Genomic DNA, 26,653 nt, shown 5'->3' on the forward strand with positions numbered 1-26,653 from the left:
AAAAACAATCTGATTCAGTTGACCTTTAGTGGTTGTTCTCATCTCTTCACTATCAGTGAGCTTCTTACATGTGTGAATGCTCACAGGAAGTGAAAATAACACTAATAATATTCAAGTTATAAATTATGAGAGCACAAGCACCCTGATGAGCTTTTATTGCACAAGCAGTATGTTTATGTAGAAATTACACATGGAAAGTAAAAAATATTCAAGCTCATACAACTTGGGCCCAGAAGTCAGGCAGCACAGGAATTGCTGTGGAATCACCAAGTCAGGAGTTCTCCTGAGCTCCAAGGACAAGTATATAAAAACTGAGAAACCCAGTGGAGTATATGTTCCTGGAAGAAATTTGCAAAACAAATATGAGAACTGTTTTGCATTTATTTGAGCAAGTGTATTATTCAGGCATATTATTTATGTTAATGCTTTTATGCATATAGGTTATTTTATACATAATAAAAATAAACACAGCAACTTCTAACTACTTTTAAACCATTTACTGTGCTCCATTTCTCTTAGTTTGGTGTGATATAAATGATAAAAATAGAAAAATAAAAAACGAGAGTGACATATTAATTATATATTCCACTTTATGGATCTTTTTATGCCTAGAGCATTACAGAAATGAATAGACAAAACCCAAAATGTGAATTTCAAAAAGCATTCTCTAATATCAATGCTAAATCCAGGATTTAATCAACTTGGCTGTGCAACAGTTCATCAGACACTTGATGCCAATCAGTTAGCTGTGCTTTAATAGTCAAGATTATAACTCATCAAATTCTAAAATTTTGATTCATTTATTGATGAAAAGGTACTATTTTGAAGAATCAGTAAATAATTTTATTTTTTTTTTTTACTAACTAGAGGGATGGTTTAAATTTCCTACCTTTGAAATAATTTGGGGCTTATGAAAATTAATAATGACTAATCTTACTTAGTAGAAGAGAGCACAAGTGCTTATTAGAATTTTTGCCCTATTTTTGCTATTTTTCCATGCATAAGTGTTGCAAGATTTAACACTTGGGAAGACATTATATATGAAAACTAAGCAGAGACCACGAATATGGTTAGTATTGAGGAAATCTGCAAATATATAAATCCTCAGAAAATTAAGATTAGTAGAAGAATTTATGTTAACAAACTGCATTTCAGAGCATAGCCTGGAGCTATCACAGCAAAACATCCTCATTATTCAGTAGCACAGCATGGGCAGAGAGCGATGAGCTGAGAGGACCTGTTGGTTATTGATTAGGCATTTCACTCATAAAAAAATTTGCTTTATTCCAGAGCAATGTAATTACACATGATGTGCTATGATGAGCCTTTTTCTTCAGAGTTACATTTCCACGGGCCTTTGTTCAGTGCCCTGGTGCAGAGTGTGTGTTGCCAGGACAGCAGTGAGACCGAGGTCTTTGTCTCAGAAGTTGTTTCCTGCTTCAGTGAGATGAAACCAAACTGCGCTGAAGGCTGTAAACAATATCCATCAGCAAGGCCCCTTTCAAGCCCCAGCTTTCCAGCCGTTCTTCCTCTGTCTGATATGCATCTCCTTTGCTACTTCAATAGAAAGAGATGAAACTCAAGGCTTTAGCAGCTTAGCAAAAAGTAAAATGAGGAAACGTGTGAAATCTGGATACATATGTGACAGGGAGCCTTCTCAGTTCAGAGGGTTAAGATTAGTGTTAATTTGACCCAGCAGAACTACAGGGAATAGCTTTGCCATTCAGGTTAAATCTTCTGAAGTTGCTGTAGGTCTTCAGATGAAGACTGGCCCTCTTATTCCTCAAGCCACATGTCTGTTGAGGATCTGACAAGACGAGTTCAGAGCAGTAGCACTTTGGGGCAGGTTTTGTATTCACTGTGAAAGAAAGCCCTGAAGATCATTCATGTTTTGAAATGGCTGGAGTAAGATTTTAGTGTTCTGAGTAAATGCATTTGTGATTGTAGCACGAGGCTGACAAGATAGTAAAAGGTGTGAAAAGGAATAATCCCTGTGGCTTTGTCAGTGCAGTTCAGGTGGGTAACAAAATTCATCAGCAGGCTTGAATTTTTCTAAAAAATAAATAAATAAATATGGCTTTCTGTGAAATCTTCTTCATCTGCCTTTCTCCAAAAAAAAAAAAAAAATAAAAAATATTTCTCCCTTTATTTCTAGTAAAAAGCAAAGATTTTAAATAGAATGGTAAGAAACTTCATTGTAATTTTCACAAACCAGTCTTCTGTCATTTTCCAACTTTCATTTTCTGCTAAATATTCATCTCTGTTTTTTTTTTTTTCTTTTTTTTTTTCTCTGCATTGGATCAACAAGGAGTTCTCACACAGTGAGATTTTCCTTACAGTGTTCATATATTAGGATGTTAACAGAGATCAGATGGTCTTTTAAAATCCTAGGCTTGTATGTTTTCAGTATGCAGTAAGGAAAGCTAATATATTTGCTGCTGATGGGCATATGGAAAAGCTAGCGGCAAGTGGGAAGGATGATTATAAGAGTGAGAATTTATCCTCAAAAAAAGACCAAACACATGCAGAGGAAGCCAGAGGATTTACAGAAATAGCAGCAAAGGCTAATATGAAGCAACTAACTACAAGATTAACTAATTAGTTTCAAGGGCCATTCTGCCTTTGAAAGTGTTTTGATATGTCAATTTCTCGCTCAAATTATTTGGAAGCGTTCACATCAGCATCTGTTTGCTCAGCTACTAAAGAAGTTTTTCTGCTGTCATTACAGGGCTAGTGTGCATAGCAGGGAACAAGCTCATTTTTTTGTCCTTGAATATCTCAAACAGAATTGTTTATGAGAACCTAATCAAGCACACCAATGTGCATTCAACCTAAGTGAAGAGTTGAACAAGGAAAATAACTAAAGGGAAAAGAATAAATTGAATGGTAAAGTGTATTAAACGTCAGCATGTTCCAGTGGATTGATTCAAAGGGGGAGAAGGCTGAAATCCTGGGCAGGTGATAGTCAGATCTAAAGGGAGCTGGGAGCCAAAATCCCACTGATGTCTTTGGTCCAAAGTTTTCATTCTGTAATCTGTTCCAAGTTGCAGTTGCAGGGAGCCCTCACTGAGATAATTCAGAGGCTGCTACCATGCATGTTCAGGTTCATGTAGTCTCAGGCTCTGAGCATGTCAGACAGCTTTCTAACCATCACAACCCATTTGTCATCTGTCCCTGTCCCTGACACCGTAGATGGCACCAGGTGCACTGAATTCTGTACCATGAGCACTGTGTTGTTAGCAATGGTCTCACACCCAGCCCTTATCCATTTTACATACTGACGTGTTGAGGCACACACACCATTCGGTCCCTAATGTCCATCACATCCCCCTGCTCCATCCTACACGTCTGGGTGCCAGTGCTGTAAGTGCTCTGTAGGTGAACCCATAACATGACAAGGATAATGAACCTGTGTAAAGCATTAAAGGTCCTGGCAACTGAAAAGCCAGCTGTCCTGGGACTCTGGAAGCCCTTCAGTAAGAAATCTGGCTTTCATCTGTGCCTTAAAGACACTGATTAGAAGCATTGCGGTCTAACTCCCAAGTGATTTATGAAAGAATCAGGTAGTATCTGTAAAATAGTTTGGTCTTGATTCTTTGACAATAGCAACAGAAATAGTAAAAGAAGGAAAAAAGCTTGCTTGGTATTTTTCTATTTCTAGTATTTGCTGTTTTAATTAATGATTACTAATACAGACATTTTGGCTGAGTATCTGCGAAAAACTTCCCGACAATAGGCGACTCCAGAAATTAGCCACCAGACTAAGTGCTAGAACTTTGTAATTTATGATGTCTTTATCTCATTTTGGATAAAATGGTAGTAAATATAGTGTAGAAAAAAATCTTGCAAGGGCAAGAGTCTAGATGAAGTGACGTAAAGGACAGAAACTCATTGCTAAGAAGCTCTTTACAGCTCTCATTTCTGTGCACAGGGGAGGGTGACAGATAACACTTCATGAAAACTGCATTTTATTGACTTTCATGATTAAATGTTTCTGTTGTTCAAAGTAATTTTTATATTCAGTGGATATTCTTAGCTGTCTAGTGGCAAACCATCTACAGGGAATAGAAAATGTGTAAGTACTCTGAGTCGTCTGCTGAATAAAAAACAAGGTAAATTCTTCAAGTCATGGGTGTTTATCTTGCAAAACAAATCATAAGAATGAGCCAACGTGTAACACGTTAATTATTGTGCCTTTGGCAGAACTTAGCATTTGTGTGATCTGTTTGGTTCAATAGTTTTAATCAGTCCCTTTCCCTGTTGATCAGAAGAGGAATGCAGTAACTTAGAAAACTAGCTCGCTTTATTGAGTGTGTGTTTTGTTTTTATCGTTGTTTTGTTTGTTTTCTTGTTTGTTTGATGGAGTCTGATGAGTGAATGTGAAATCCTCCTAATGTTTGGGATATGTTTGGGTAAGGCTTGACAAGTGAACCAAGTCGTGCGCTTCCCCTATCCAAATGGCTGTTCTGTGAGAGGTCCCAGACCTCTTAGAAGTTGTGTGTGTGATGCTCATTTTTCTGAGCTTACGGCATTGCAAGTACATTTTTATGAATTGCTCTGTGGTGCCTTTGGGACAGCCTGACTCTCCTCATATATAATTTTGCTAGCCCAAAATAACGACAGCTGTTTTCAGCAGCACCATGAGAAGGTTGTGAGGCAGCCAAGAATAGATGGGGACAGGAAGGGCTGGCGGAGGTAGTTGAGCTGACGGTCAGAGCTTACAGGGATTTGCAGACATGCTCGACTCATGACAGAGCAGAAGAGATGTTTAACAAGCTACTCCAGAGTAAGCAAAAAGGTCCAACATGACCTGATTGCAGCCTTCTCCAGCCACAGCACGAGCACTAGTGACCCCGGTGTGTCTTCACAAGGCAGCTGGCCTGCATGGAGCCAGGAGCTTGTTCCCACCTTTTGCTTCTCAGGACTACACTTCCCACACTGAAGTAGCTTTCTTTTGCATGATCATGTCCCAGGTGTCGTAGAAATGAAGAAAGCTACTGATAAGCGATCACAATCTGAATAGAAATTATAAGCTCAGCTCCCCAAGGTGATGCTGAAACCCCTCTGCAGAGGAGTAAGAAAAATACTGGACTTTGCCAGGAATTGCTTTGCAGCTTTATTGCTGTTGAAATTGTCATCTGCCAATAACAATTCTGCCAAAAGAGCCTCTTGTAACACAGTTTTGTGGCAGAGGTCAGCACAGAGACAGCACAGGATTTTAATGACCTTCTACTTCAACAAATATTGCTAAACCAAAAGGTCCAAGTAACTCATAACTGATTAATCATTGCATTCAGAAGAGATTTATTTATTAGGCTTTAACCCTTTAGCACAGTGCTTATGTAGAAAATAGGAGACTACTAAGAGACAAAACATGTAAAATCTTAATCTCCTGAGAACTGTGTTACTGTATAATATTAGAAAGAATTGCTAAGGCAATAAGCAAAACAGACATTTACTGCTTGGCTTAGACTATTTTTTTCCACTCTTCCTGCCTGCTCATTAACAAAATAACAAGTGGGTTCCTGAGATTATAGAGGTAGGAGTGAAGGGGAACAACTGGCCATACAAGCCTCTGGTGTTGTCTGCCCACAAGCAAAGCTGCTCCATTCAAGAAGTTTTCCATTCAATTCAAGAAGTTTTCTGTCTGCTTTTTCATTGAACCATGTCTGAAATTGGCTCTAAAATCCATACTTAAACATTCCAGTATAAGTTTGCCAGTCTAAACTTACAAAAGTTTTTAGTTTCTACTTACAAAATATATAGGTCAAAACTTTACATGGTAGGAGCATAAATATAAACTGTTTAAAAAAAACAAATAAGTTTGGATTCATTCTTTGGCCCAATAGATGGAGCCAAATATTTTGACTTTTTAGCTAGCTCAGTGTTTTCGAAAGATTTTGCCAGACTCATCCAGATGATTCTGGAATTGCCATTCCTACTATCAAAATCTAAAGCAAAATATCTGCCATTTGTGAAATAAACCAGCAATGTTAGGAACCCAGAAAATTAGACTTCAGGAGTGCTAATACTTTCAGTTTTTGTAGTGTTAACACTGGCTAGGATTGGGTGAGATAAGAGGCAAGTGATTGCTACTGTCATTTTATAATGCATTAGCAGTAATATAATTTCCTCATAGCAAAAAGAAGGTCTCAGGTTGATTTCAACTGCTGTTAACAGCCAAAGTGATGCTGAGGAGTTTTCTTTGGCTGGAACAGGCATTTTCTTTTTAACTCCAAATTCTTAGTCATGAAGGATCTGCCTTCAATTCAACAAACTCAGATTGAAGCAGTTCTGTGTAATTTCACATACTGTGGTATGTTCCTGACAGTTTTTCTACCTTCTAATTATCTGTAATAGGGGGCTTAATTCCACATTAGGTTATCTGTGTATCCTGACTGAATGCAAAAGTCAGTTTGTGCAATGGGGCCAAGAGAGAGGGAAGTGCTGTAGAGTAGTAGAGTGCTGTAGAGTAGAGAGTGCTGTAGTCAGCTGTGCCCCTTTATGCTGTGCTGCAGTGCTCGTGTTTTGCAGAGGGTAAAGCTTGGCTTATATGGCAACATCAGTTCTGTGGCAATGCTACTGATGCTTTTGTGTTGAAATACAGAACATACTTCGGTTCAGATCAGCAGGGCTGTGAAAATGTAAACACATTGACAATCTCACCTTGGCAGGCTGGTCTTTTGGGCAAGTAGTTTTTCAGTTTCATTGGTATAATGCAGCTCTGGCATGCTATTTTTGCTGGAGATCATGCTAATATCCAATAGGAGGGCAGAGGAAAAAGCAAAAGGATTGATGAGTTCTTCAGCCAGTTTTGGCAGAATTCTCCTTATTTAAAGGAGAATCAGAGAAGACAAAGCAGCATAATCCCAGGGAAATAGTCTTCAATTTTTTACTTCAGTAATTAAAATTCTTTTATTTGTATCTGTTAAAAGATAGCTTGAAAGAGCTAAGTGAAATAAAAGATATGATGAACCACACTCGGCATTGTTAAGTGTCGCAACCAGAATAAAGTGTAGAAAAGTGCTGCTGCTTCTTTTCTGTTGTAACTGCCCTTAATACTTAGGCTGTACATAAAAACAGGTATATACAGAACCAGGTGCTAGGGCAGTTTTGGTGCATTACAGTTTTTGTGATGGTTTTGAAAGACACTGGTAATGACTGTAGAAATTCATATGTAATGTAATGGTCTTATCCAGGGAGTATGTTGTAATTGCAAAGTATTTTAAAGGCATTAATACATTTATCCTCACAACATTTTGTGAACAGACATCCTCACAACATTCATCTTCAGAAGAGATTAGCACAGAGAGGCTATGTAAGCTCTCTGGTTTACATATTGCATACCATTACATACCTAGGAATAGAATTCAGGGATTTCTGGTTCCCAGTCCTGTGATCAGACAATTAGGACACATGAAGTGAAAAACAACTAGATGCAAATTATTAATGAAGTTTCAGTTGAACCTCAATATGTTCCAACACCTCACACTTCTTGGTCATATTTAACAGCATTTTTGACTTGCAGAGAATGGAATTCCATCCCTTCTCCTTTACATCTGTCCCATTATGCCCCTTCTATCAAAGGAGGAGTCTTGGATATGTTTTGGTAGTGGTGAGGAGAGGTGACTAAATATCAGAGTATGCTGTAAACTGCGTAGCCATGTGGAGCTGGAGCTCAGGCCAGGCTTTTCTGAGCCAGTCTCTGACTGTGCTTTGTTTCATTGGCAGTTCTCGCTGAGAGGAATCTTGATTTATGTAAATGAACTCCTACCAGCTCACAGTAACAGCACTGGGCCCTCTGTTTCCGAATGTTTGTGTTTCTGTCAGGTGCCATTATAGCACTCAGGTTCACTGAAAGCAGGATGAATAATTTGCTAGAACTGGTAGAAATTTATTCTCCTCTGTGATCCGTCAACTTGATACAAATTTATGTTGAGTGTCCCACCAACTCTAGTTGGTTTGTATTCAGAGATATATGGAGTTTAAGTGTCATTGTTGAAACTCATCTCTCATCTTGCTGGTAAAATGGTGTCTTTTTCTATTCCAATTAAAACAACAACAACAACAAACAAACAAAACAAAACAAAAACAAAAAAAAAAACACAAACAAACCAAATCAAAACAACAACAACAAAACTTGCACTGAGCCATCATTTATTGTTTCTTGTAAAATTTCATCAGATAACATGTTCTGGTGAAGGATCAAAGGATCTTGACAAAGTAGGGTGTCAAGTATATCCTTTCCAACCACGTGCTAAGGTCATAAATTATAATAGAAAACAAGGAAAACATTTGTTTGATGAACAGCACAAAGAAATGTCGCTTGATTTTTTTGAAATTCCACAAAAAAACTACACACTAAGTACTGTACAAAACCATGATCAGCTTTTTGAACCCCAAACAGATGGAGAAGCTGCCAGCTTGCTGAAAGAAATACCATATGTATATCAGTTTCATAAAGTAAATTCAGATTGACAAAGTGATCTCCAATAGCACAGGTTTTAACCATGTCCTTTCTGTGCCCTGGGCTCTTCTTGAAGGAGTAATTTCTCCTGCAGTAACAGCCCTGTATATCCCCAGAACAAGCAGAGAACTGTTATGCAGCAAAAGCACAGCAGTAAGCAGTAGTTCCGAGAAGGGCCTTATCCTCTACAGAAAAACACTTTGCAATTCTCCAGCAGGATTAAAGGAAAAGCCTAAAAAGCTATGCAATAGCTTTAGTTCTGTATTAAATTATATCATTGTGTGAAATGAACACTCTCAAAGCTCCACAGAACTGTATGAAAAAAAGGATAGCACATGAGAGAAAGCCAGCTGGAGGTGTCACCTCACCCCTAGGAGTTATTCATCCCTTACCCTCACTGTACTGTAGCAAAGCAGCTTCTACAAAGTCAAATTTGAAGCCGCCTGGGTCAGAGTTGTCCCGGGACCTAGAAGAATACAGGGTTGACTATAGTAGGTTGCATGGATTGAAATGAGTTACCCAGAAGAGTATTGCTGCTCCCAGTGTTGTCTCTCTGAGGTATCGCAGGAGGGATAAGTAGAGATGAGCACAGTTGTCACTCTCTGGTAATGTCAAGAGCAGGAGAAAATGTTTCCAAGACTATCCAGCAACTAATGCAATTGTTCTGCTTCCCAATCTAGCTGAGTTCTGGGGAAAGTGCAACAGTGACAGTGGGTGCAAAAGGCTTTGATCACTCTTTTAGTAAAGATGAGACATGACTGATGCTTTTATGTTGCAAACACTGTGAATGAGCAGTAGGAATAACATTAAATAGAGGATTTGGTAAGGAGGTTCTAAGGATGATGAAAGAACATAGGGATATTACAAATGGGTAATCAGCTTTGAAGCAAGAGAAAAGTGGCAGTGAAGAGCCAACCCTGAATGCCTGCCGCATAATAGAAAGGGCACAATATTTGGGTGAAAGGACTGATATCAAAGGGCTGTCAAGGGACCTCTAATCTCAGCTGCAGGGGTATAAATCAGAAGCAGTTCTGAAAGCTATTCCAGATCTAACACTATAACTAAGATGAGATCATGCTTAGATTTGATAGTTAACAGTTACAGGATGAGCGCAGTCAGATTTCCTGGTCATGGAGCAGTATGGAATCAGGTGAGTTTAATGCCAGCTGAGAATCTCTCCCACGCCATACAAACCCGCAGTCTTTGTGCTGCCAGCTGTGAGAGCTGCACTGGCCCAAAAGAGCAGCTCCTGGATCTAGTCCTTGATCCCACTGCAGCTGGTGATGAAAGAGGGGCTGTCATCAAAGCAGATGTGGTCATGGGCTTAGCTTAACGGGCCTGTGGTAAGGAACATTTTCTTGCGGGGTTATTCTCAGTTCTTTCCTCTTATACAAGTTGGAATTTCTTTAAATACACACAAAAAAAGAAGCTAGTTAAAGGAAGTTATTAAAAGTATGAGAATGTTACATTTAAAGGAGACTTTAAATTGAAAAGAAAAAAAAAAAAAGTGGTCTTAAAGGTCCTTTGCCCTTCAAACATTTTCTTAAAAGTCAGGTTCTCTGAGGACACATGACCTGCCTCAGTAATCCCTGTTCTGAACAAGTCAACAAATTCCCACTGCTTGAGTTCCTGACCATGTTCATCTTACACTGACAGAAAAACTGCAGACAAAGGGCAACTAAAGTCCTGCTAAGTCAAAGTGTACTTTCATTTGTATAAATATAAGCAGTATAAGCCCCTGATGAATTCAAAAGCTCTTTAACATTTCCTGTTTTTGCCTCGTCATATATCACCTTAAAGGCTGCACACTGGCAGAAGCATTTGACTCAAAGCATAAAACATTTATTAAGCTGCAGGCAAGTTCCTAAACGTATATTCTAAGGCAAATTGAGAAACAGCCCTACCTGGAACCTCTAGAAACAAACAGGAAAAATTAGCAAAGTAAGAAATTCCAAGACGATTGATGCAAAAAGTTAAAAAGGCCTGAAAAAGACATCCCTTATCATTCCTAAAAACAAAACAAAACAAAACAAAACAAAAAAAAAACACAAAACATCCCCTCCAGCCTTATTCATTAGTGAGTGAGTCGAATTATGACTTGATCATATGTTACAAACAGCAAATTCAAGAAAAGACTCTTTAGTCATGGACAAAAACAACTTTGATGTTCTATACCTGTAGAAAGACAAAGCTATTCCATGATCCATTATCTAGAAGTTGAAGCACGATAAATTCCTGCTGGAAGTAAGAACCATTTTTGTAATGTGAGGAAAATATTTATGATGGTTGGAGAAGAAGTTATATTCTTAGCCATTATCAAATCAATATAAATATTTTTGTAAAGAGACATTGTGTTCAGAGAAACAGGAATTATCATATCTGTGATATGAATTGTTACTGAGGCTCTGCAATTCTGCTTTTGGCTCTGTCACATATAAATACATCAGCGAATTGTGATGGCAGATTTTCTGGGACAGTACATGAAGAATATAAATAAAAATAATTGCTTTTCCTAGTTTTCTGTGCAAGAGTTAGGCTTAGCTTGGATCAAAATTTGTAGGCATTAATACTGTTTTTAGTACATCGAACAGAAGACTCATCTTGTATGCACCTTTTTGAGTAGCTGCACTATATGAGAAGCAAAACCAAGGGAAAATGTAGCATCTGCTTTATTGTGTCTGTCCATCCACCACCTGCTTTTTGTTTCAACCTAGTGAATTTTCTTTGTGTGGTGTTTTTCACAAGAAGCAGGAAAATGACATCTTCTCAGCTATATACAGCCTATTTCTCTTTGATTTTTCAGCCCATCCTCAATGCCCACCTTCTCACAAAGCTCTGCAGTCTGCTGACTGCAGTTTAAGAAGATCCACATGTACTGCACTTGATAAAAACTGACAAAAGCAATTGGATAAATAATAATACGTAGATGAAGTTTAGTGCAGTGAAGCCAACATTCAGGATTTTCTAGGCACTGGTCTAAAAAGCTGTGGGAAGTTTCATACTGTAAAATTTGACATTTCCCCTCAATTGTGAAAATACAAATCTGGTAATGGTGTGGTTATTGTACTACTTGTGAACCACACACTGTCCACGATAAGTGATGGAGACGTTAATAATAAGCTATCTTTATATATATTATAGGGATGGAGCACTGAGGGCTCACGGAATTGAAAAAGCACTTCATTGTGCAGCATTAGTTTTCAAAGAGAAAAGCAAAGCAGACATTGTTGCAGAGATGTCTTTACATGTGCCTTATTAGGATGTTCAACTTATTTATACTATTATTCATTATAAGTTTTGATATAGTTGGTTTGATTTGTTCTGAGGACAGATGCTGCTGGCAGACTAAGGCACATTAGCTTTTTGCTGTACTGCAGGGTTCCAGTGGTGTTGACAGCACTAGTCAGAAACTGTCAATTTTCTCAGCTTAGTAAGTACATGTATACTCTGAGAGGAAAATTGCTGGGCCAGTAAACCAGATCCGCTCCCCTTCCTCTCTTTCCCTCCCTCCCCCCTCCCCACCCCCCTTCTCTTGAAGATTTTTGTTTACTCTTCTAATAAATGAAGTGTCTAGGGCAAATTTCACTTCTGCCATTGACATAAGCTATGTGTCATTTAGAAGGTGAAAACAGAACTGGCTTTAAACTGCTTTAACATCACCTGCATTCCTGAGCCTCTGCAGCCTGCTCTTTCCTGACTGTTTCTGAATGGCTTTCTTGCAGCAACAGGAGAACTGAATAAACTCATACTCACTATTGCAACTGCTCCCTGGGTGGACTGTGCCTAACAAACCCATGAAAGCCATTCATGTGAGCCAAAAATTGTATTTTATGAGCAGTTCCTGGGGAAAGTGGACTATAGCATTTTAGCACTTGTGAGGCTGGTGCAGTCTATTTATAAATCCATGCGTGGGGAATGTTTTCTTCATTTCCCAACACCATAGTGATATCTGGGGTAGAAAAGCTTGCTAGAAATATCTTGCTTAGAAAAGCTTGAAATATACTAGAGGTAGAAAAGTTATTGAAGGGAAGCTTAGTCACCATAATGTGCTGCTTTCTCCTTTTGAAACCCTCTACCAAAACAAAGGACTGGAAAAAGATCTACCTGCGATCACTAGCTGGGCAGCAGCATGAATTACAATCATGACTGAGGACAATCCAGACTTCTTCCTTCTGATTTTGTTTTAAACCATATTAAGGAGAGTCCAGAATTAACATTCTAGTTACTTCTTGCTTGTCCTTGTAGGCATGGCAGGCCAGAGGGACAGCTGTTACTGTGGTTGTTTTTTCACTCATTTCAGTAAAAGCTTTTCTCATTGATTTTTCAGAAAAGCAAACACATGAGCACAGTTCTAAGTCCCTAATGGTTAAAACAGACAAGATAGTTCCTACCCCTGGAATATGACTTGCAGAGATACTTTTTTACACCATGTTTTACGAAAAAAAGAAAAAAAAAAGAAAAAGAGAAAAGAGAAAAAAAAGAAAAAAAAGAAAAAAAAAGAAAAAAAAGAAAAAAAAAGAAAAAAAAAGAAAAAAAAGAAAAAAAAGAAAAAAAGAAAAGTTAGCTCAGCACAGCCATTTCGGATTTTTTTCCCCTAAGAAACTGTATCCTGAAAGTGTCCAGCTCATCTGACAGGGGTCTGTTCCCTGGCATTTAGTCACGGGCTATCCCTCTTCCCATCCGTGTCTGAGCTTCACAGCAGCTGGAAGAAGAAGAGAAAACAAATTTATTTAGGAGAAGGAATTCAAACTTATAAAAGTATGTATTTTTTCAGTAAGCAGGACAAGCAGTGACATAAGAATGGTCAGACAGTCACAGGACAGTCAATGGAATTAAACCTTAACTGAATTTAAAAGGGAAACATAAAAATAAATGCTGGTTGCGCAACTTGTGATTAACTCTGGGAACTCACTGCCACAAATATTTATTGGGCCATGCTGCAGAGTACAGTTCTATAAATAAGCAAAATCATGCTGTAGTAATAAGAGAAATATGCTGTATATAATAACATAAACTGCAAAATTAATACCATAGGAACATACAGTAATTAGGAGTAAGGAAATGTCTGTCCCTCCAAGTGGTTTTAAAGGAGAAAGGCCTCCTGTGCCTCGTTGGGCTGCCCACGAGGCCTTACCTGAGATGTCTCCCATGAAGGAGAGATGCTGAAGGTGGGTGAGCTCCCAGCTCTGTGAGGAGCCAAGGCAGAGATAGCCTTGGTCCAGTGCTGCTGGTCAGCACGTGCGTACAGCTCCTGCGGATTCCTCCCTGCCAAGGCAGTTGTCCATATGGAGGAAGCAGGCGGTAATGATGAATGAATGCCGTACATTGGCATGTCTGTTAGGAGGAAAGTGCTGCTTGAGGAAGTGGATGGAAAGAATACCAAACCTCAGGGGGAAAGACTTAAAATAGGCCAGTATGTCAAGGAGAATGAGCATAAGGCTGTTGATAGAGGAGCTCTGGTGATATAGGCCTTAAATTGCCGAAGCTTTCTTCCCATTGTCTCTGCCAATGTCTCCATCCCCCTCCACAGCAGGGCTGGCAGAAGAGGTGATCCTCAGGATGTCTGGTAACCAAGAATAAAGCCACATTCCCTGGCTATGCACGGGAGGTGATACTTTGCAAGGACATGTGGTCCTTTCTGCAGGGACAGAGGCGATCTGACTTGCCGAGACAATCAGCTCCAGGGCAGACACTTTCTGCAGCAGAGCAGGGGATCGAGGCGGGCAGGGCTTTTTTTCTGGCATCGAGGCCACTCGAGGCAACCAAGGGAGCCACCAGGGCCTGGCAGCCCTCGTGAGGGAGGCTGATGAAGCATAGGTGGAGCCAGGGCAAACAGGCTCTGTTCTGGGCAAACAGGGCGCGGTGCAGCAGTTTGCACGACAGTTCACGCAGGCAGAGAGGGTGAGCAGGGAGGGCCCCCGCCCCCGCCCATAAGAACAAATCCTCTTAATGGCTGTATTCCCCTAGCTAGGCCACAATGGTCTACACCAGGCAGAGAGCGCTCCCTAGGAAGTCTGTATCCACCCAGACTGACTGCCCGCTCAACAATGCTGCAGTTCAGGTCTCTGGATGCAGGGAGTGCCTGAGCCAGTTGCTGCCCTCTGAGGGCGGCAGACACACCATGTGTGAGGTGTGAGCAGGTGGATGACCTGGTCAGCCTGGTGGCAGAGCTCAAGGAAGAGATGGAGAGGTTGAGAGCCATCAGGGAGTGTGAGCGGGAGATAGACTGGTGCAACAACTCCCTGCAGGGCCTGAAGGAGAGGTACCGGGGTGAGACACCCCAAACAGGGTGGACCCCCTGCCCTGTCACAGTTGGGCAGAGGGAGGGGACCTGGGAGTTGAGGAGGAATGGAGATAGGTCCCTGCTTGACCTCACAGGCGATGTGTCCCACTACTGGCCCCACCTTCCCAGGTGCCTTTACACAACAGGTTTGAGGCCCTGGAGCTTGAGAGACCGGTAGGTAAGGATGAGGTAGAAAGTCTACCCAGGAGGATGCCTAGGGTGAGGAAGTTGACTCCATGCCTCAAGACTGACTCCTGGCTTGCATAAGAAACAGTGTGGCCAGCAGGGCTAGGGAGGTGATGGTCCCCCTGTACTCGGCTCTGGTGAGGCCGCACCTCAAGTACTGTGTTCAGTTTTGGGCCCCTCGCTACAAGAAGGACATCGAGGTGCTTGAGCGGGTCCAGACAAGGGCGACGAAGCTGGTGAGGGGCCTGGAGAACAAGTTCTATGAGGAGCGGCTGAGGGAGCTGGGCTTGTTCAGCCTGGAGAAGGGGAGGCTCAGGGGCGACCTTATTGCTCTCTACAGGTACCTTAAAGGAGGCTGTAGTGAGGTGGGGGTTGGTCTATTCTCCCATGTGCCTGGTGACAGGACAAGGGGGAATGGGCTAAAGTCGCGCCAGGGGAGTTTTAGGCTGGATCTTAGGAAGAACTTCTTTACCGAAAGGGTTGTTAGGCATTGGAACGGGCTGCCCAGGGAAGTGGTGGAGTCACCATCCCTGGAGGTCTTTAAAATAAATTTAGATGTAGAGCTTAGTGATATGGTTTAGTGGAGGACTTGTTAGTGTTAGGTCAGAGGTTGGACTAGGTGATCTTGGAGATCTCTTCCAACCTAGACGATTCTGTGATTCTGTGACAAAAACCTCCAGTAAAAGTATAAATGGACAAAAATGTCTCATGTCTACTGAACTGCAGGCACTGGAGCACAGCTGAGGGCCCTGAAATTGGCCTGCATGTGTCAGGCTAACTAGCCTTGTTACCAAGGGCTGCTAAACTTTTATATAATAAAAGAATTGCATGGAATTTGTATGTCAGTTTAGAAGACATTATTTATCCTCAATTCTTGCCCACGTTGCTGTGTAAAAGAACAATATATTATAACATGTTTCCTTGGTCACTGCTTGCCACGAGGACAAAACAAAGTTGAACTGCTTGATCAACATGGAACTACCTACTGCCCCACAAATGTGGATGAGAGAAACAGAGGATGTTTCTGGAGATATTTTGAAATGATTGGGAAATGGAAGTGAAATGCTGAGTGCTGTTGGGGGAGAGCAGAAGCTCTGAGGCCTAGCTCAAAGTCTGAGTGCTCAGGAGACCAAGGAGAGGGCTGAGGTGCTGCCAGGACTACTTCTGTAACAGCAGTTTCAGGGTCAAAGTCTTCTAGTTTTTATCAGTTTGCACATTCTTTATTTTATTTTATTTTATTTTATTTTATTTTATTTTATTTTATTTTATTTTATTTTATTTTATTTTATTTTATTTTATTTTATTTTATTTTATTTTATTTTATTTTATTTTATTTTATTTTATTTTTTATTTTCCATTGTGACTGAGTCAATCTAAAGGAAATGTACAGAGGAGAAAACTTCTCTTTTATACCTCACTGAGCCAGGAAGGCTTGCATTAGAGAGTTGACACCCTTCACTGCTGTCATCTTTATTGTGCTCTGTTGGCTGGAGAAGGCTCAGATAAATGTCCAAACGCTGTAATTTAAGGCTTGGGAAGAAAGATAGTTGGATGGAAATCCGTCTTTGACAAAGGATGTGCAAGGGAACAAATATTACAATGCTATGTGGACCAGCCAAAGACAACTTTTTCTGACTGCATCAGTGCATGATGCTGATAACAAAGTTTCTGATCACTTCAAACCTGATTTCACAGAGAGAAGTATCTGGATTGCCAAAAATGACAGGATGGACAGAAATTGTACTTTCCATAAGCAGTACAATACCACCTTGACTCCCTTCCCTTGTGAGAGGTCCTACAACAACAGCCTCTCCCCAGATCAGTTGGGTGCTTCAGTCCCATTGACTACAGATTGTAATCAATATTTTCCACTGAACCCTTATTTTCCTGATGAAGGATGAGAAACTGCAGAAAGGGAGAAAATCACAACTGTCCATGCTGTGTTGGACTAATGCATTATCCACACTTGTCTTGTTGCTAACAAAGGTAGATGCTTTTTAGTCCCTGACAATACCCTGGATGCTTGCTGAAAAGTGATTTGTGTTGTCTTTGAAATGGTCAAACAGCCCACTTTGCGCTCTCTTGTAGCTCAGCTCACACTCTGGGAAACATTTCTGAGCTGAGAGAAGTAGTCTTCAGAGAGATCACAGGTTTCTTCAGAAATGGAAGATTTATTTTAGTAATTAACAGAAAAAGTGAGGCAGGAGTCTGGGAATCCACCTGTCTGCAAAGCACCACAGTATTGGTGGATTTGAGTATTATAAAGCTAAAGTTGAATTGTTCCCCAAAACTAAGAGGGACAGCACAAAACATCCTTACTTGTTCCCTGCTTTGGAAGGAAGGACATCTGGCTCACAGAGGGAGGTGTTTCTCTGCCTCTTGAATAGGATCTTAGACTTTCTGAAGGTGGCTGAGGAGGTGTTTCTTCTGTTTTGTCATTTTACCCCCAGATTTCCCTTGTTTGCTGCATGCATTGAAATGCAAGGCTGTGGAAGATGAATGAAGTCCCCTGATCCAAAGTTTCAGATAGAGAAGATTTCAAATGGGGATTTCTCTGCTGCTATGCCAAATGCAGGGCTACATCTGTACGTTTCTCACCATTTGTGTGAAAGGCCCTTTCCTTTCTGGTTGTGCCATGACACAAATATTACAGTACCAGGGTCAGCCTGCTAAGTCACATGCCCCCTCAACAGCTCTGAACACTTCCTCATCTTTCCTGGCTCAACCTGGCTTTCAAAAGGAACATCTGGGCTCAATGGTAGAGAAAAAAATTGCAGGGTGAATTAATGTGCCTTAGCAGCCTGCTGGGGCTTTTCCTTATTATTCAAAGTATGTCTTAGCACAAATGTGTCAGATGCCAGTGGGAATGCATCTTCAGGGAGCCGAGGAGAATTCAAGGAAGGCATGCACTGAAAAATATATGCTGTCTTAATCTCTTCAGTATATTAGGTAGCTACTTTCCTGGGTAGGGAATTGTTCTCTTTGCTGCTTGAAGGAAAAGAAAAAAAAAAAAAAGCAAAACCCAAATAGGGTAAAACTGCAACAATAACAAAAAGCACACAAATTCTCAGAGGAGAAGGACTTAGTGTGAGAGAATGGAAACTGTACCATTTAACACTTCCCAGGAGATACATAGATTGGAGATTATACTTTCAAAACATGACATAACTCTGGTGACCTGAGTGATGTGACCAGCTAGAGAAAACTCCTGGCTCCTACAACTGTAAGTTTTCTGTGGCACTTTACAAGCAGCGATAATTGCGTGTGGCCTTTCACAAAGCAGGATACAAAACCAGAGCCAGGTCACACATTAGCACTGCTCTCAGCCAGCTTATTCATCAAATATGTGGCTAGGCAGTAAAAGTCTCTTCATTACATACACAGATTAATAGTGAGAAGTGATGTGAAGGCTGTGCCCAGGTCTCTCACCACTAACCACCACTTATCATGGCCATCTTTCATCAGGAAAAGCTAACAGACATGCTTTTCTTTGCCAGAGGCAATGGAAGATTATTATTATTTTTTTTTAAATATATATATAGAAAATATCAGATGGACTATGTGGAACTTCAAGTTGGCGATAGCAAAGTTGAGAGCCTCTGGGTAAGGATTAAGGGATAAACAAATAAAGGGGATGTCGCTGTGGGAATCTATTACAGACCACCTGGCCAGGATGACAACGCTGATGAATTATTATTTGCAGAACTAAGAGATGCCTCAAGATCAACTCCCCTTGTCCATATGGGGGATTTCAACTTGACAGACGTTAACTGGGATCACCACACAGCTGACACGAGCAAGTGCAGGAGGTTCATAAAGCACCTAGATGATAACTTCTTGGTGCAGGTGCTAAGGGAGCCAACTAGGAAAGGTGCCCTCCTAGATCTGTTGCTGGAGAACAGAGAGGGTCTTGTGGGAGATGTGACAATTGGCAGTCATCTTGGTCATAGTGACCATGAAGTGGTTGAGTTTAGAATTTATGGTGAGAGAAGGAAACCATAAGGTTTGATACTGGAGCTTAGGCGAAAAAAGAAAGTGTATGGCTGCTTGGAAGGAGGGTCAGATTATGAGGAAGGAATACAAGGATGCTGTTCGTGTTTGTCGGGAGAAAATTTGTGTGGCCAAAGCCCAACTAGAGTTGAAGCTGTTCATGTCTGTGGGAGACAATAAAAAAGGTTTTTTAGATATGGGAACAGAAAATGAGAATCAAAGAAAACATAGGTCTGCTACTTGATGGGGAAGGTCTCCTCACAAACAATGACATAGGCAAAGCATAGGGATGTTTAATGCCTTCTTCACCTCTGTCTTCAACACTGATGTTGAGTTTCAGGACCCAGGGTGCCCTGAGCTGGAGGACCATGACGGTGGGAATGATAAACTCCCAACTGACCCTGAACATGTGTAGGATTTGCTGCTCCACTTGAATCCATACATGTCCATGAGTCTGGATGGGATTCATCCCAGGGTGCTTTAAGAGCTGGCTGACGTCATCGCAGGACATCTCTCAATTATTTTTCAATGATCTTGGGAATCTGGAGAGGTCCCAGTAGACTGAAAGCTGGCAATGTCCCAATTTTCAAGAAGGGTAAGAAAGAAGACCCTAGCAATTACAGGCCTGTCAGTCTCATGTCAGTGTCTGGTAAAATTATGGAGAAGATGATCCTTGAAGTTACTGAGGTGCATCTGAGGGCAATGCAGTCACTGGCCTCAGCCAACATGGGTTCATGAGGGGTAGGTCCTGCCTAACAAATTTGATTTCCTTTTATGATAAGGAAACCCATCTAGTTGACCAAGGGAAACCAGATGATGTGATCTTTTTGGACTTCAGCAAAGCTTTTGACATGATTTCCCATAAGATCCTACTGGACAAAATGTCCAGCATACAGCTTAGCAAAAACATCGTACAATGGGTGAGCAATTGGCTGATGGGCAGGGCTTAAAGGGTTGCGGTAAGTGGGGCCACATCTGGCTGGCGGATGGTCACTAGTGGGGTCCCTCAAGGCTCCATTTTAGGGTCAGTCCTCTTCAATGTCTTTACAAATGAATTAGATGTAGGATTAGAAAGTGTTTTGAGGAAATTTCCCAATGACACCAAACATGGAGGAGTTGTGGACTCTGAGGGTCCAAGGAAAGGCCTTGCAGAGAGACCTGGACAGATTGGAGAGCTGGGTGATCACCAACTGCATGAAGTTTAACAAAAGCAAGTGCCAGTTCCTGCACCTGGGATGGGGCAACCCTGGCTTTACTGGGCGACGAGATGCTGGAGAGCAGCCCCACAGAGAGGAAACTGGGGGCTGTGGTTGACAGCAAGTTGAATATGAGCCAGCTGTGTGCCCTGGCAGCCAGGAAGGCCAACCATATCCTGGGATGCATCAAGCAACAGCATCGCTAGGCAGTCGAGGGAGGTGATTGTCCCGCTCTACTCTGCGCTGGTGCGGCCTCACCTCGAGTACTGTGTGCAGTTCTGAGCACCACAGTACAAAAAAGACATTGAACTGTTGGAGAGTGTCCAGAGGAGGGCAACAAAGATGGTGAAGGGCCTAGAGGGGAAGACGTATGAGGAGTGGCTGAGGTCATAGGGCCTGTTCAGCCTGGAGAAGAGGAGGCTGAGAGGGGACCTCATCGCGGCCTACAACTTCCTTGCGAAGGGGAGTGGAGAAGCAGGTGACCTATTCTCTGTAAACACCAGTGATAGGACCCGTGGGAGCGGTGTTAAGCTGAGGCAGGGGAAGTTCAGGCTGGACACCAGGAAGAGGTTCTTCACCGAGAGGGTGGTTGCACACTGGAACAGGCTCCCCAGGGACATAGTCACTGCACCAAGCCTGTCTGAATTTAAGAAGTGATCGGACTGTGCACTTAGTCACATGGTCTAAACTTTTGGGCAGACCTGTGCGGTGTCAAGAGTTGGACTTGATGATCCTTATGGGTCCCTTCCAACTCAGGATATTCTATGATTCTATGGTTCTATGACCCACTGAATCAACAGCTTGAGGAGGAGACAAAGTATTGCCTTCCCAGGGGTTAGACACTGCTTATTCTACCGTGGCAGTTTAGAAAGTGCTTTAAGATTTCTAGATGAAAATTACATGGAAAGCCAACAGCTGACTTTCAAGTCATTAGATACCTGAGTAATTGAAAGGCCTGAACTATCTGGACTGTAAAGAATCTAGTGATATTTGATATCACAAGGTTTCCTTGCTGGGCTAAATCTTCATGAAATCAACTCAGATATCTTCAACATCTTCACAGCTGACCCTTTGCCTTAGTGTGGTTTCAGTCTGCTGCATTCCAGCTGCTAAATCTAAGGTGAATTCAAACCTCACCTACTGTGATCTCTCACTCTGTGCTTTGATTCAGCTTCATTGTGAAGGACATAGAAAGGAAAGAGACTAAGTATTTTGATGGTCTGTAATGTAAGTACTATTTAACATTTATAAGACTATCTACGTGTGGGAAGGAATATTTGCCCTTTAAATGAATGATGATGAATGATGACATCAAGCTGTATGCGCTGGCTTGACATGCTTGTACTCTCTGGATATCGTTGCCGCTTTCATACTGCAAATGTCACACCACACACACACAGAGGCAGATGTGCCAAAATGTGATAAAACCAGAGTGCAATTTTTCACACATCGACACTACTGTTAATTAAGACAACTTGCAAACCTGGATGGAAACTTTTTTTTTTTTTTTTGGCTGTACTCTTTGTAAAGGAGAAAAAAAAAAAAAAAGACATGGGGATTTCTGTTTTCCTGAAGGAACAGAGTTCATCTGACTGCTGTTGTATAGCTTTCAATCTCAGAATAGCAGTGGTGGAGAAGGAGGTCCATCACTGCGTAAGTGGTCAACTACTGTGAGTTTCTTTCTCTTACTCCTCTTGAACTAGTAATATTTCTCATATTCTCTGATTCTGAGGTATGCTGCTGTCTTGTCAGACTCAAATTGATTGGTATGGGCGGTTAACTCCAAGTACATGCTGCTTGATTACCAGCCAAGTTCACTACCAAGAGACTGACTTATCAATCGTGATCAAATTATAACTCACTGAACTTCCAAGGTATAGAAAATCTGTTTCCTAGCTAAGGACAACATAAGGGCAGCTCATGTTCAGTTATCTTCTTATTTGTACCCCATGCGATACTAGCAACCTTCAGGGTGATATTTGGTTTGTACATAGACTATGGAGTACAACAAGATGGTCTCTCTCCTTTGGTCCTTCAGTACTGAGAGCAGCAGCCTGCAGTGCTTGCTGACCTGCTTGTAGCCCTTTGCTCACTGTCTGATGAACATATGACTGTCCAATTAGTCCCACATGTGGGAAACAGAAAAGGAACAAACAAAGCTGGGAATGTATTTTTTTTCAGTCAGGAAGCAAAATAAAATGGAGCTGCACCCCCAGCACTGATGTGAAGAAATACTGGAAGGAGTATCAGGGCCTGTTAATTGAGCATTAGATTTTGCATGGTCCTTTATTACAAGGTAAACAATTCAGACTTAATCAGTCTCCTAGTGAAACCTTTCAAAGAAAGAATTTGAAATGGAATGGAATAGGTTTGGAAAAGGAAAGGGAAAGGAAAATGTTTAGAGGTTTGAAAACAAACCATCGATTTGTAAACTTAACAGGTCACGTGTTGTTGAAAACTATAGAATAAAATTGCACTGTGTGATCAGAGAAGAAGAAAGCCATAAATACTATTCCTCAGGAGCAACCACAGAGAAAGCTAAGACTTGGGTTAACTGAAGTAGTTCAGAGAAGATCAAAGCTTGGACTGAGAGAGAGGGAAGGCATTTGCACAAAAGGCTACTTGGAAAAGCTCTGTGTGCAGGGACGCCAGTCAATACTCTCAAAGCCCCTTACGTTTTATATTGGTCTAATAGCTTCATACTTATGTTAAGCAATTACTTCACTGCAGTTCTTTTGTTTGTCTTGCTTACCTCTCTTTAGTCTTTCGTACGGCTTTTCCTGTGAAAACCCGGTGGTTTATGAGGAAAAGCTATTTACTTACGGAAGATGATTCATGCAAAAACTTCAATATTCTTTGCACTTACATCATTTTTCAAATGCCAACTTGTGAGTTTTTAGTCTTCTGAAGTGATATGACCCCTGGGTGGACGAAGGCAAATATGAAGTTTATCTGACATATGCAACATACCCTTCTCATCCCCTGAAAAAATGTAAGGGACGATGAAATATTTTGAATCCACGTGAAGAAAACCTGGCTTGATAACACACTTTCAAATAATTTTTATTTCAGATATGTTAATTGAAGAAGGCTCAAGGCAGTGCCTGATATCTGAATATTTTTGTAAATGGAGATCTTGAACATGTTCTACTATGACTACATCTTCAAATGCAAACTTTAGAAATTAAAAGCAATTTAGCATTTCATGAATTTTTCTTAATAATGCTCCAAGGAAGTACAACTTCCAAATTATGGAACAATTTAAATTATTACTATATTGTCTGTTAGGCAACTTAGAAGAAATTCTTTTTCCTTAAAAATGAAACTCAATTGTTTATTATTTTCCTTTTTTCTATCATTCCTGTAAATACTGCAGTGAAACCATTGATCTGGATAACTGGCTAAAAATATTATTCACTGACAAGTGAACTGATGGAAGCTTCAAGCTAATATATTCTAATTTCATCCTAATATATTTTATACTCTAATTGTTATCAGGAAGAATAAATATAATTTTAAAAATCCAAAACCAATCAAACTAAAACAAGGACATCTCTTCTGGCTAGAGTAAGTGGATATTTGTATCAATATTGTCTCTAGAATTCTTTGTCTCTGACTTATTTCATTAACCTCTATTTATTTTTAATCTGTTGAGAGGTTTTTACTAAATTAGAACTAAAGAAAATAAGTATGTTTCAAGAACATTTTGAAATTCTTTTTTAGTCTATTTTCGTAGTCGTCCAAAACAGCTAGAAAGGTTTTATCTGCTTTTATGTTCATACTGGCCATTTCTTTTTCTTAGAAGTAATGCATTCTGTAGCATTGCCTCACAGAGGACATTGAGGGTGATTTCTTTTACGATCGTGTTGTATGGCACTTAGGAGGACTGTGGCTCAGAGCTGTGCAGGATGGACTCTGAGATATTTATCAGATACAAAGATGGACAGAGATGGCCTTGTCCAGACCGTGGATCCAAAAATTCCAGTTTAGATTTGAGGTCTCCCTTCAGCCTGCCTACCTTCCTGTCCAGGTTTTGGGGGCAAACCTCTATGCAATGAACAGGCACTGAAGCACTGAGCTGAATAAGCCTACAATTTCAAGGCTGTTCGGTGCTTTCTGTCTGGTTAGAGCCCTGTCTTTTAGTTTGCTTGTCTTAAACTAGTCCTTTCTGCTTCAAACTTTTGAAAAACCCATTTCTTACAACATTTGTCTTTTGTGCTATGTTAAGCAAATTTGGGAAATAAGTGAGATTTTTCAGTCTGTTTCCTTTTAGAAAATACTCTCCACTGGAATAGAACAGCTTGTGCTAAAACACCTGATTATAGCAGAATCTCTGCAAGGCCATTTGACATTGTTTCTTCCTTTTCTGCCAATGTTATGATGGAAACTAAAAGCTTGACTAAATTTACATAAGTGTATTTTATTCTTTACTTGTACAGCATGTAAATATATGCAACACTGTTGTCAAGAAGATTTATTATATCTATTCAAGTGTAGAGGTAGCATGGATTGTAGTACAAATTGTTTTAAAGTGCAAGGAGGTTACTGAACTGTCATAGTATGGATGTGTGTGCACTTACCCTACCAGTCTGCTCATTTAATGATAATGAATTAGTGCTTAGTGGGGAAGCTCTTCTCCCGAGGCCAGTATATTCATTTTTGATTGTTAAATCTTTGTGCATGACATCTCGCTGTGAGTCGTGCACTTTTGTTTGCATTAGCAAAGAAACATTAGTGCCATGGGATGCCTGAGCTATTTGTGAACACCTTTACAGCAGCGCTGTAATGGGGCTGTGTTTTGGACTGGTTTTGCCTCTGCTGACCTCCCTGGCCTTGGGTTTAGGGTTCAGGTTTAGGGCAGAGTTTTTAAAAGATTTTCAGATGCAGAGGCAGCAAGGAGTTAAAAGTAAGGCAGAGCTGAGACCTGCTGAGGTATCTGTACAAACGCCCCCCATGAGGCCAGGGACACCCCCAAACCTCTAAGGTAACCAGACAGCTGTGGGCTTGGTTAAAAGGCACAAGCAACAAGGTGAGAAATGAAGCAGACATCCCGTTTTCTATCCTGCCCAAGGATTTGGGCTGCAAAAAGCCATGTTATACCAGAAAATCTTCCCGTACCCTCCATTAGCTTGTTCAAAATCAGACGATCATTATATAAAAATAGGCATTACTCTTGCTTGTGATCAACCATCTTGTTCTCTGATTCCTAGGCTGGCCACAGTGGGGGCTCCTGCATATATCTGCTTTGCAAGAAGATTTTGACCGGAGCCGTGGCTTGAGGTAAGGAGCAAGCGCTGCTGCCTTAGGCTTGTGCTGGGCATTGGAAACTTGACTTGGAAACTTGACTGCAACTTGACGACAGAAAGCTGTGACTTTCAGCCTGGTTTAATAGGGTGGAAAAATGGCTATTGTTTCTGAGATTTCATTTTCTCTGTATTATCCCTTATACTTTTAAAGCACTCTTTCTCAACTAATTTATAGGACAGATAATTTAATCTGAGAGCTGAGTAAATGTGCTGTAATACAGCCTACACTGTGCTCATATGAAAGCTTAAATTGTGTTGTTTTATTTTATCCCCTTGGAAGAAAATAGTCATTTTCACTGGAAGTACGAGGAGATTTTTATATAAGAAGAAATAGCATTTAATGTGTTGTTTTAGAAAGTGAAGATGGAAAATTCTTATAGCACTTTTAGGGAATTGCTCTATTGCTCTATTGCTCTATTTTCCTCTCCTCTCCTCTCCTCTCCTCTCCTCTCCTCTCCTCTCCTCTCCTCTCCTCTCCTCTCCTCTCCTCTCCTCTCCTCTCCTCTCCTCTCCTCTCCTCTCCTCTCCTCTCCTCTCCTCTCCTCTCCTCTCCTCTTTTTTCCTTTCTTTTCCTTTCTTTTCCTTTCTTTTCTTTTCTTTCAGGAAAGTCCACTGCAGCTAGCAGAAGTAGACTCCTTCCTTGAGTCAAATGTAATGTGGATATAAGCCCTCACTGCTCAGTTATCTTGCAGTTTGCAGTAAAAAGAAGCCCCATTTGCTCAAGAAGTGATGCCTCTATTCTGCCTGTAGCATGCATAATTGCAGTGACTGGCTTTGGTTGGTGGGTGCCATAACCAGACAGAAGTAAATATCTTCCAGCAATATGAAGGGAAATGCTTGCTTTACTGAAGAAAGCGGCATTAGAAAATGAACTCTGTTAAGTAAATATTTTAAATATAAATGAAATAGCTGTTTCACTGAGAATTAGGTTCAAATTCTGATGGAAGTTCTTGCCTTTTAATTGTTTCCTGCATCTTGAGCCCATTGTCTCAAATGCTTCAGATGGAAGCCTAGCAGAGTGATGTCTATGGACTAATCAGAAACTCTGGCTGCTGCAGGTTAGCTGCTCTGTGGAGAGGTCATGCCAAAGATGGGATGAGATGTCACCACCCTATGACATAAGAACCACCTGCCACAGACATTGGGCCAAAAAAAAAAAATATAATAAAAATGAGGGGGTAACAAATGAGGGGGTATCAGCATTGTTTTTCACCTAGTAGTGGGG

General features: G+C 40.8%; 1 long non-coding RNA gene across 1 annotated transcript in view; it reads left to right on the forward strand.

The window, feature by feature from the left end:
• The window catches only part of LOC113844751 (uncharacterized), a 111,258-nt gene that overhangs the window by 20,967 nt on the left and 63,638 nt on the right, over positions 1 to 26,653 (forward strand). The window contains exon 3 of the long non-coding RNA XR_005269414.2: positions 25,333 to 25,402. This is a non-coding gene — a long non-coding RNA (uncharacterized lncRNA). The remainder of the gene's footprint in view (positions 1 to 25,332; positions 25,403 to 26,653) is intronic.

The sequence above is a fragment of the Anas platyrhynchos genome, chromosome 14 (genome assembly GCF_047663525.1).
Source record: "Anas platyrhynchos isolate ZD024472 breed Pekin duck chromosome 14, IASCAAS_PekinDuck_T2T, whole genome shotgun sequence".
In the NCBI taxonomy this organism is placed as follows: Eukaryota; Metazoa; Chordata; class Aves; order Anseriformes; family Anatidae; genus Anas; species Anas platyrhynchos.